Source organism: Coenobita brevimanus, chromosome 74 (genome assembly GCF_032717465.1).
Source record: "Coenobita brevimanus isolate Jiangsu-jjx chromosome 74, ASM3271746v2, whole genome shotgun sequence".
NCBI classification, from domain to species: domain Eukaryota; kingdom Metazoa; phylum Arthropoda; class Malacostraca; order Decapoda; family Coenobitidae; genus Coenobita; species Coenobita brevimanus.
This window is the reverse complement of record NC_137027.1, coordinates 3031444-3040552: the sequence shown is the minus strand read 5'-3', so window position 1 is coordinate 3040552 and position 9109 is coordinate 3031444. Positions and strand designations below refer to the sequence as shown.

General features: G+C 41.2%; 1 non-coding gene across 1 annotated transcript; it reads right to left on the bottom strand.

Annotated features, from left to right (window-relative positions):
- Window positions 1–8386: 8386 nt before the first annotated feature.
- On the bottom strand, window positions 8387–8458 carry TRNAH-GUG (transfer RNA histidin (anticodon GUG)). Its single transcript has one exon. It is a non-coding gene; the product is annotated as a tRNA-His (tRNA).
- Window positions 8459–9109: the final 651 nt, after the last annotated feature.

Sequence of the window (9109 nt, the reverse complement as noted above, 5' to 3'; positions counted from 1 at the left end):
TGAAATTTTCCGACTGGAGGACAGAGAGAGCTTTCATTAACGCTTCAGTAAGAGGCTTTCATATACTGAATATAACTGACGAGTTGTTCAATCTGTACATGGATGAGGTAATAAAAGAGGTACAAGGTAGGACAGTGGTTGTTGGAGTGGCCCTGGTGAGAGAGGGTAGTGTTTGGAAACTCCCTGTACTGTTGTTGCAGATGATACTGTGTTGTTGAGTGAAGACGAAGGGGAGCTACAAGGCTTGGTGGATGAGTTTGGGAGTGTGTAAGAAACGGCATCTAAAGATGAATGTAGAGAAGAGTACAGTGATGGTCTTTGAGAGAGGTGAAGTCAATGAATGCACAGTGAGGTTGGATGGTGAGGAAATGGAAAAATGTGAGTACGTTTAAGTACTTGGGTAGTGTGATGACTAAGGATGGAAGTTTGGAGGGTGAAGTGCTTGAAAGGGTACAACAAGGAAGAAAGGTTGCTGGTTCCTTGAAAGCAGTGATAAGAAACGGAAGTGAGCATGGAAGTGAAAAAGTTACTACAGGACAGTATTGTGATACCAACTCTAACATATGGAAGTGAACCTTGGACGTTGTTGGAAGGACACAAGTCAAGAGTGAGAGCAGTGGAAATGAGTTATTTAAGAGGAGCCTGTGGAGTCACATGGAGAGACAGGCTGACAAATGAGGATATAAAGGAGCGTTGTGGTGTGGATGTGGATGTGATAGGAAGCGTTATGAGGAACACAGTGAGGTGGTTTGGCCATGTGGAGAGGATGGAGGGTGACAGACTGGCGAGGAGAGTGTATGTGAGTGAGGTGAAGAGACGGAGAGGGAGGGGGAGGCCGAGGATGAGATGGAGGGATGGGGTGGAGAGGTATATGAGAGAGGGGGATGTGAGTTGGGAGCAGGGCAGTGAAATGGCGGGGGACAGGACGACGTGGAGACCATTTGTTTGTGGCCACCCCGTACGGAATTGAGGCGTCTGGGAATAGATAGATAGACAGAACAATAATAATGATAATAATAATAATAATAATAATAATAATAATAATTTCAGCTAAAAGGAGAAGTGCCCCATCCCACTTTCTTGATATTAATGCACACTTTGAAATTATCCATGTTATTCATTATAGGCATAATGTCAGTTTAGAGCAGTGATTCTCAAACTATGGGTTGCGACCCAAAGGTGGGTCGCGAGAGGAATTTTGATGGGTCGCCGGGACATAGAATAGGCCTAATGCTTTCAATGTATTTTTTTTTAATTGAAACTGTAATTATCCTTATTACACAATTAGCATATTCATAATAACTAAGATAGGCTATAGACCGGTTTCTCTCTCTCTCTCTCTCCTTTACCCTGTGGGTCGCGAAGTCTTGAAATATTCCAAATAGGGTCACATACTAAAAAGTTTGAGAACCGCTGGATTAGAGGTTCTGGACCCTCATGCCTTTTGGACTCTTCAGCAGAATGGTGGAGAATTATGAGAAGAGCCAACTAAGTAATACCTATCATTTTTACGTTTTAATATTTCCGAGATAATCCAGTTCTGGTGCTCAGTGTGCCGCTTTTTGGCAATTTTTTCCATCAATGTCGTGGTAAATTTGGGAAAATCAGTTAATTAACACTTTTGCATAAGCTTTCCAGTGCTATACATTGCCCCGCTGTGGCTTGATTAGTCTCCGAAATAACAGTTTAGGAAATGTGCGTGGAATTGGCGTCAGCACCCTATTACCTGTTTAACATGATCCCACTCCCATCACTCGCCTTCTTTGTTATCCTTATCTCATTTTAGTAGTTCAGTTACTCTTAGGAGTTGCCTAGGATGGGCCAGCTGGCCTACTGCAGTTATCCTCTTCTTATGTTCTTAAATATGTGGCTAAACGGAGGTCTTATATTATCATCATCTTGACCCCTTTCCCCGCTAAAAGATGGAGCGAGGTAGCGTCCAGAAAGAAGGACTAAGAGAGCATAGCGTCGGGAGAACTGTCAACATATTGTCCAGAAAAATGACCCGCACACAGTCAATCAAACCCACTAATCCTGTCCCCGCCTCACAAGCCCTTCACACATTTTTTTAATTACTTTTTTTATAGACTACTTCTCGTAAATCTGCCAGATAATCATTCCGTCGAATATAATGAACACATGACATTTTACATTTGAACTTTTCTAAATGCTGCTCGTGGCTTATCTAATCGTATGACGGATCTGCCTGAAAACACCGCTGACTTACACACTCACGTTACTTGCACCATTGTCTTGTCTTCTCTGTGTTCATAAATACTCATAGTTATTTTTAAATTAGAACACCGTATTCGCTGTAGTATATGTTGTTGCTCTTAATGCTGCTGATGTGATCCGTTACATTTAGTTGAATTCACGGACTTTTTTATTTATTTTATTTATATATATATATATATATTTTTTTTAAGCCCAGGAAACCATTCAATGTGGTGTAAACATGTAACTAAAAGGACGCTTGGTGGTCTTGTGGGTTAAGGAACTCCAACCATATGTGGCCAATAGAGGTTTGCATCTGAGGGTTGGAGTTTATTGCTAACATAATGCCACTCAGGGAAGAGTAACTTAATCACCCTAAAAGTCTTGACTAAGTAGCCCAGCTCGGACTTGTACGTTCCTAATTGGGCAATTAATTAGATGATAGTGATGCTACTATTATTTTTACTGCTACTACTGCTGCTACTGCTACTATTACAACTACTACTACTACTACTACTGCTGCCACCAATGATGGATGTAGGTCACGTGTTCACCCGTCTGTCTCTGCCATTTCATCTGATTACAGAAAAACTAAGGCAGAATCACAGCGAAAACTTGTGTGTTCTCATTGACACAAGGATGAAACGATTAAATCTTGGTCAAAACACGATAACGTAGACGGACACAACGGTGCTTTTAGTAAATAATAAAATATAATCTGTCTCACGTTAAAACTAGAATATGACAATTGGTGAAAAAAAAAGTTCAAGCTGATCTGAAGCACCCTGTTTAACGTGCTCAGTGTGATGAAGGTGCGCGTTCTACTCAAGGACTATACGCAAAGAATACTGAGTTCCCTGGGACGATATTGTAGTAACCTGAACACACAGACGCAGCTTCAAGAAAACACGTAGCCTTAATCATAACATGGATGGAATTTTAAGTGAGCGGTTTGTATTTCGATATGTTTGGTAATTCCTAGGAACCACGCACTGAACCTGCATGAACGATGTTTCTCCATAGTTATCGGTATTTTTGGCAAGTCTGTATTAGTGCGTCGAAAAGTAAGTGTGGTGAATTTTGTATGTCCTGTTTGGGTTGCACTGTATATCTTAACTGTTTGCGTCATACACAGGGTGTTTCAGAAGTCTTTGTGTAGTAGGCGTCGGTAGATGTATGTCACACTGTGAGGGGAGGTAGTGTGTGGTGTGGTTATGTTGGGAGTGCTAGTGTGTAGTGTGGCAGTGTAAGGTGTGGTAGTAGTAGCTGCATCTCCAAGTTCATCTGGACGTGAACCCAGTGAACTGCTGGCCGAATTTGCCCTTATTTCAGTCTACCATCCTCCTTTCGGGGAACAGGGTGGGGATGGAAGTTGCCCTTATTTCGCAGTCTACCATCCTCCTTTCGGGGAACAGGGAGGAGATTTAGATAACCGGGCAGCTCCACCACCCATCATATCGGTGCTAATACGTGAAGGCGTCCATCTCCAGCTCCGTTTTGGTATTGTGAAGAATAGCATTGACAGTACGTTGTATGGCTGTGTGAGATGCAGCTGTTTGTGTGGGGTGTGGCAAGTGTGAGGTATGGTAGTGATAAATGTGGCAGTGTGAGGTGTGATAATGTGGGCTCTGTCAGTGCGAGGCGCGTTAATTGAGATGTGGTGATGTGTAGTATGTTCGTATGAGATGCAGCAGTTTGTGTAATGTTGAGGTGTGGTCGTGTGAAGTGTGACGTGAGCGGTGTGGCAGTGTGTAGTATGAGGTGTTGCAGTGTGTATTGTTTCTAAGTGTGGTAGTGTGTGGTATGACAGAGTGGTTTGGCATTGTGTGGTGTGGTTAGTTTAAGGCGCAGTTGTGTCTGAAGCTACACAATGACGACCAACACATAATAATAGTATACCCTTAAATATAGCCACGCTGCCACAGAAAATGTACGGAAGTGAGAGCTATTTTGTTTTTGTCACTTGTTCTTCTTTGCTGTTACTAATATTCTTGAACTTTTTTATTTATTACTTTGTTCTTGTTCTTGATTTATAGATGACGTTTGGAGATGGATGAAATAAAGAAGCAGCCATATGGAAGAGGGTGGAAACAGCCCTTATAACTTCTTCGTGTTCTTGGATGCTCGTCTCACCACACGTAAGTGTGACTAAGATTTGATAATGTTTATTTTTCGTTGAGGCCATTGATTGCTGAGCTTTGACAACTTAAATATTAGGCTTTTCACACACACACACACACACACACACACACACACACACACACACACATCATCATATACTGTATAGCCTACATATACGACTGTATCTAATATATATATATATATATATATATATATATATATATATATATATATATATATATGGGGAGGTAAGATATGATTTCTTTGATTGTGGGTTGTGTTAGGCTGCTTTGTTGGGACAAGTAAATCTCTCTCTCTCTCTCTCTCTCTCTCTCTCTCTCTCTCTCTCTCTCTCTCTCTCTCTCTCTCGTACTCACAGACCACACCGTACATACATAACCCAGCACCACCCATGTCAATTCTCGTGCATATATTCTGGCGGCTACATGACCGTTTCAGAGCCGTGCAGTCCGTGGGCATATTTCTCGGGGTTCGCATGACTTCTTGAGAGGGTTCGCTGGTCGTCTTGAAAGTTTGAACCCCCTCTCCTTTGTCCTCGCGCGTGTTTGAACCCCATTGGTCTTATTTGGAACCATGTGATCCCATTTCAACTCGTATACGCTTGAACCCTTCTGATTCCGTCATAATTTTAAGACATCGTGTGTGTGTGTGTGTGTGTGTGTGTGTGTGTGTGTGTGTGTGTGTGTTCTTTTAAAGGCTTGAACTTCTGAACCCCCTCCCCCTTAACCTGGCGTGTTTAAAACCTTTGCCTACTGGATTGAACCCTCATCATCCCACCATACCATCCTGACCATATATATGTAATTAGTTAATGATGGTTTAACCTTTTGACTGGGAAGTACTTTACAATTTTTTTAGGCAAGTCAGTTGATTTTCCTAAGCTCATGAGAAACTTAGAACACACACACACACACACGTCAATAGCTCTTACTGTCGATGATGTAGCGGCGAATTAAGAGCTTCGTATTTATTTTTAGCTCACTGTGGGTTGTTATACTGTATTTACCACACACACACACACACACACACACACACACAAACACACACACAGCCAGATAAGTAACCCGTTGAGTCCCAGTGCGTCATTTGTCATATACTTCCTGCTGCCAAACTAATTTCTGCAGTGTTAGGGGACGCCTCTTGTACTGAAGGTGTTAATGAAGGCTGTTTTTAACCCTTCCAGTTCCAAAAATCTCTCTGTCTAAATAAAATCGTCTGAAAGGCTAAATACGTCATGGGATTGAAAAGATTAATAACGGCACTTTAGGGATTCTCTCTCTCTCTCTCTCTCTCTCTCTCTCTCTCTCTCTCTCTCTCTCTCATACGAGTAATTTGTCAGTTTCATGATTTAAAATAATAATAATAATAATAATAATAATAATAACAGCGTACCGATGAGCATATGTTATGATCGTGTCTTCCTGTGTTTTATATCATACCTGACGATTTTATTCAGCTGAGCGGGCTATAGGATCCTTAAATTATTATTACTGGAACCATTAATTCATCCAACACACGCCAGACGATTTTACTCAGTAGAGAGTGAGTCGTAAAGTGTAAATAAAGTAAGTCGCTGACGAGTAGATGTTAAGAAGCCCTCGAACCCCACGATAATATGACCTTTGGAAAAACAGACGCCCGGATTGAAGGGGCTAACTCTCCCCCCCCTCTAGATTTTTTTTTGCAGGAGAATAGGCCTGAGAAGAACCAGTTACGACGGGACATTGATCGGATTATTTATTTATTTATTTATTTGGAAGAAGGGCAAGGGCGACAGAGTGCAGGTTCATTCTATATCTCTTGTTCATCCACCAAAACAAAACTTGACTTATGGGACACTTGATCGGAACTTAATCGTGAATCTCAGTACCGTGTCTATGTGGCATGGGAGGCTTCGTAACACTTCCTTCCAAGCGATTTATTTTGCATTGTTACTCATTACAACTCTCTTGTTTGTAATTATACCATTTTGATATCAGTATACTGTAGTTGGTAATATTAACATACACGTTGATATGAAGGTGTGAAGTGAGCAGAAAAGATCGGTAAGGGAGAGGTGTTCAGAAATCTCCCAAACCACTTTACATTACACGACCAGTTTTAGTTTTTTTTTTTTTTTTAATAGGCTGGTGCAGGAGAGGGACGCCTGCATGTGGTGGCAACGATAGAGCTGGGCGGGTCTGGTAAACAGCTGTCGGTTATCAAATGCCCCTCCTTTCCCTCCCTATCCCCTGAAAGGGTGATGGAGGACTGCTGGAGAATGGCAGCTTGAGCCACTGTCCACTTGGTTCACGTTTCAGATGCTGAGGGTACTACTACTACTACTACTACTGCTACTACTACTACTACTACTACTACTACTGCATCTATTATTATTATTATTATTATCATTACTACTACTACTACTACTACTGCTGCTGCTGCTGCTACTACCACCATTATTATTATTATTAGTAGTAGTAGTAGTAGTAGTAGTAATAATAATAATAGTAGTAGTAGTAGTAGTAATAATAGTAGTAGTAGTAGTAGTAGTACCACTACTACTGCTACTACTACTACTACTACTACTACTCTTTGATTCCAGGAGGTTTTTGATTAGCGAGCAAAATCGTATGACCAAAACCAGAGTAAAATGGGTATCTTCATTGGGGGTGGAAGAGTTAATTTGTTTATTAGGTCTGTCACTGCAAAACGGCTCTCCAGATTCATCCTTTAATCTATCTTGCTATCTTTTAATCTATCTTGCCATCTTTTATTGTCGTGCCATTTTTTTTTTTTTTTCTGGATTCTGTACAACATGAGACAGATTGCATGTTCAGCTGAGGCCCCCTGCCATGGTTACTACCGTCCCCCCCCTCCCGCCCCTCTTCGCCCCGCCCCGCCCCACCCCACCCAGCCCCTCCCCCTTGTTATCTAGCACCCATTTCCGCCTGGGAATCTTGTTAGCTGAGACTTTTAGAGCTGGGGAAGTCAGATATAGCATTAATAAACCCCTTCAATACCAGCGGCTTTCCCTTAGTTGAATATACTCGTCAGTCAGCAGGATGAATCTGAAAGGATATCATGTGGTTTTAAGTGGTTAGTCGGTAGAGGGGTTGTAACTCTTTGAATCCAGTGGTTTTAGTCTGTTCTTGCTGCTGTCAGGCGATTTTGTTCTTATTAGAGATTGTAGTATTCGTCGTAGTCTTCGTCGTCGCCGTAGTAGTAGTAGTAGTAGTAACAGTAGTAGCAGAAGTAGTAGCATCCCCTAGTCTCATGTTACGATGTTTTGAAGGGTATATATATCGAAGCTTTTCAGCTCTTAAAGTATTTCCTAAGCTGAGGAAAATCATCTGTAAACAGTAAAAATGAAATGGAAAAATACGATATCGAAGTGTAAGGGGTTAATGTACTTGTAGCGAGTCCCGAGCACGCGAGGTGCTTGTCCTACCTCTGCAGTTTGTTGTACAGTACTGTTTTTACGCTTTTGAGTCAGAAAACGTTTGAGGGAGATAACTTTTTGCTTAACAGAGAGATCCTAGTGACAGCAGTTTAACCTCGCTTCCCAGTGCGAGGGGCGGGGTTGATAACTTACTGAAATTTAAGAAGTTGATCGACCAGATCCAGAATATTGACGTCACCGCTACGTCAGTGTTACATCACTGCCTGAGACAAGTTTTCTGTGGATGGAAAAGAGGATAAACTTAAGTAAGCTTTAAATTTCAGCCTCCTAAGCCTACTTTGGAAAATTGTTAATTTTAGAATCATTGTTATTTGTATATTTTAATACAGTTTTACACGTAATGACTAATAAAGAAAATACAGTTTTAGACGTAATGAATAATAAAGGAAGTTATAGATGTTAATATAATTTTTTTTTTTATAATCTGGCTATCGTGGAAGTTGCCACGTAGCCTTATTTATTTTTTTTTTCGAGTAACGTTTGAAGTAAGAATTTGTGGTATTATGTACGTTTTGTAAATAAGAGTCCCTTCCATAAAAACGTTATATGCAGCCAAAGGACGACGTTTACAAAAGTGGTAACATTCCATGCCGTGACCAGGATTCGAACCTGGGTTATTGCGGCCACAACGCAATGTACTAACCACTATACGATCACGGCCACCGGGGAATGGGAATGAAGAGCAGAAAATAGATTTGAAATTCATTGTGATGAGCCTCTAACGTTTAAGATTTCTGATGGTTGAGAATTTATTGAATTCGGCTTAAAAGTGATCTCAAGTAAAGGCTAAAACGCCTTTACCGTTTCACGGCTATGAATGTCTTAAAATGGCATAATATCTCTTCCACGAATCGAATTTCGGCAAGTGGAAGAAATACACACAAGTGTGGAAACCATTACTGGTAAGATAGGCTTTGGCCCAACTTGGAAGAAGGTCTAAGTGGGGTCGAAATTGGTTCTTTTCTCAATAAACACTTGCGTGGCATGTCTTTCATCAGTATTCGCTGCAATGTGAAGTCTAGGCACACGTTCTTAAAATTAGGAATAGCGTCTCGTTCTGGAAGGGTTAAAAGTCTCCAGTAACTGCCATATTAACTTCCACCTGATGAATTTGATATTATTATTATTATTATATCCGGGAGCATCTCCAGCAGAGACTTGATGTTATATTGCAGACACGCCATGTTGTTTAGGAGGAAGAAATCTGGGTATTCAAAAGGCAAAAAATCACGGACCTGCAAAACCGTCAGCTGGCATAACTGTCACAGCAGCAATAAAAATCATTCATCAGTTACCAGCGTGACGTAACCG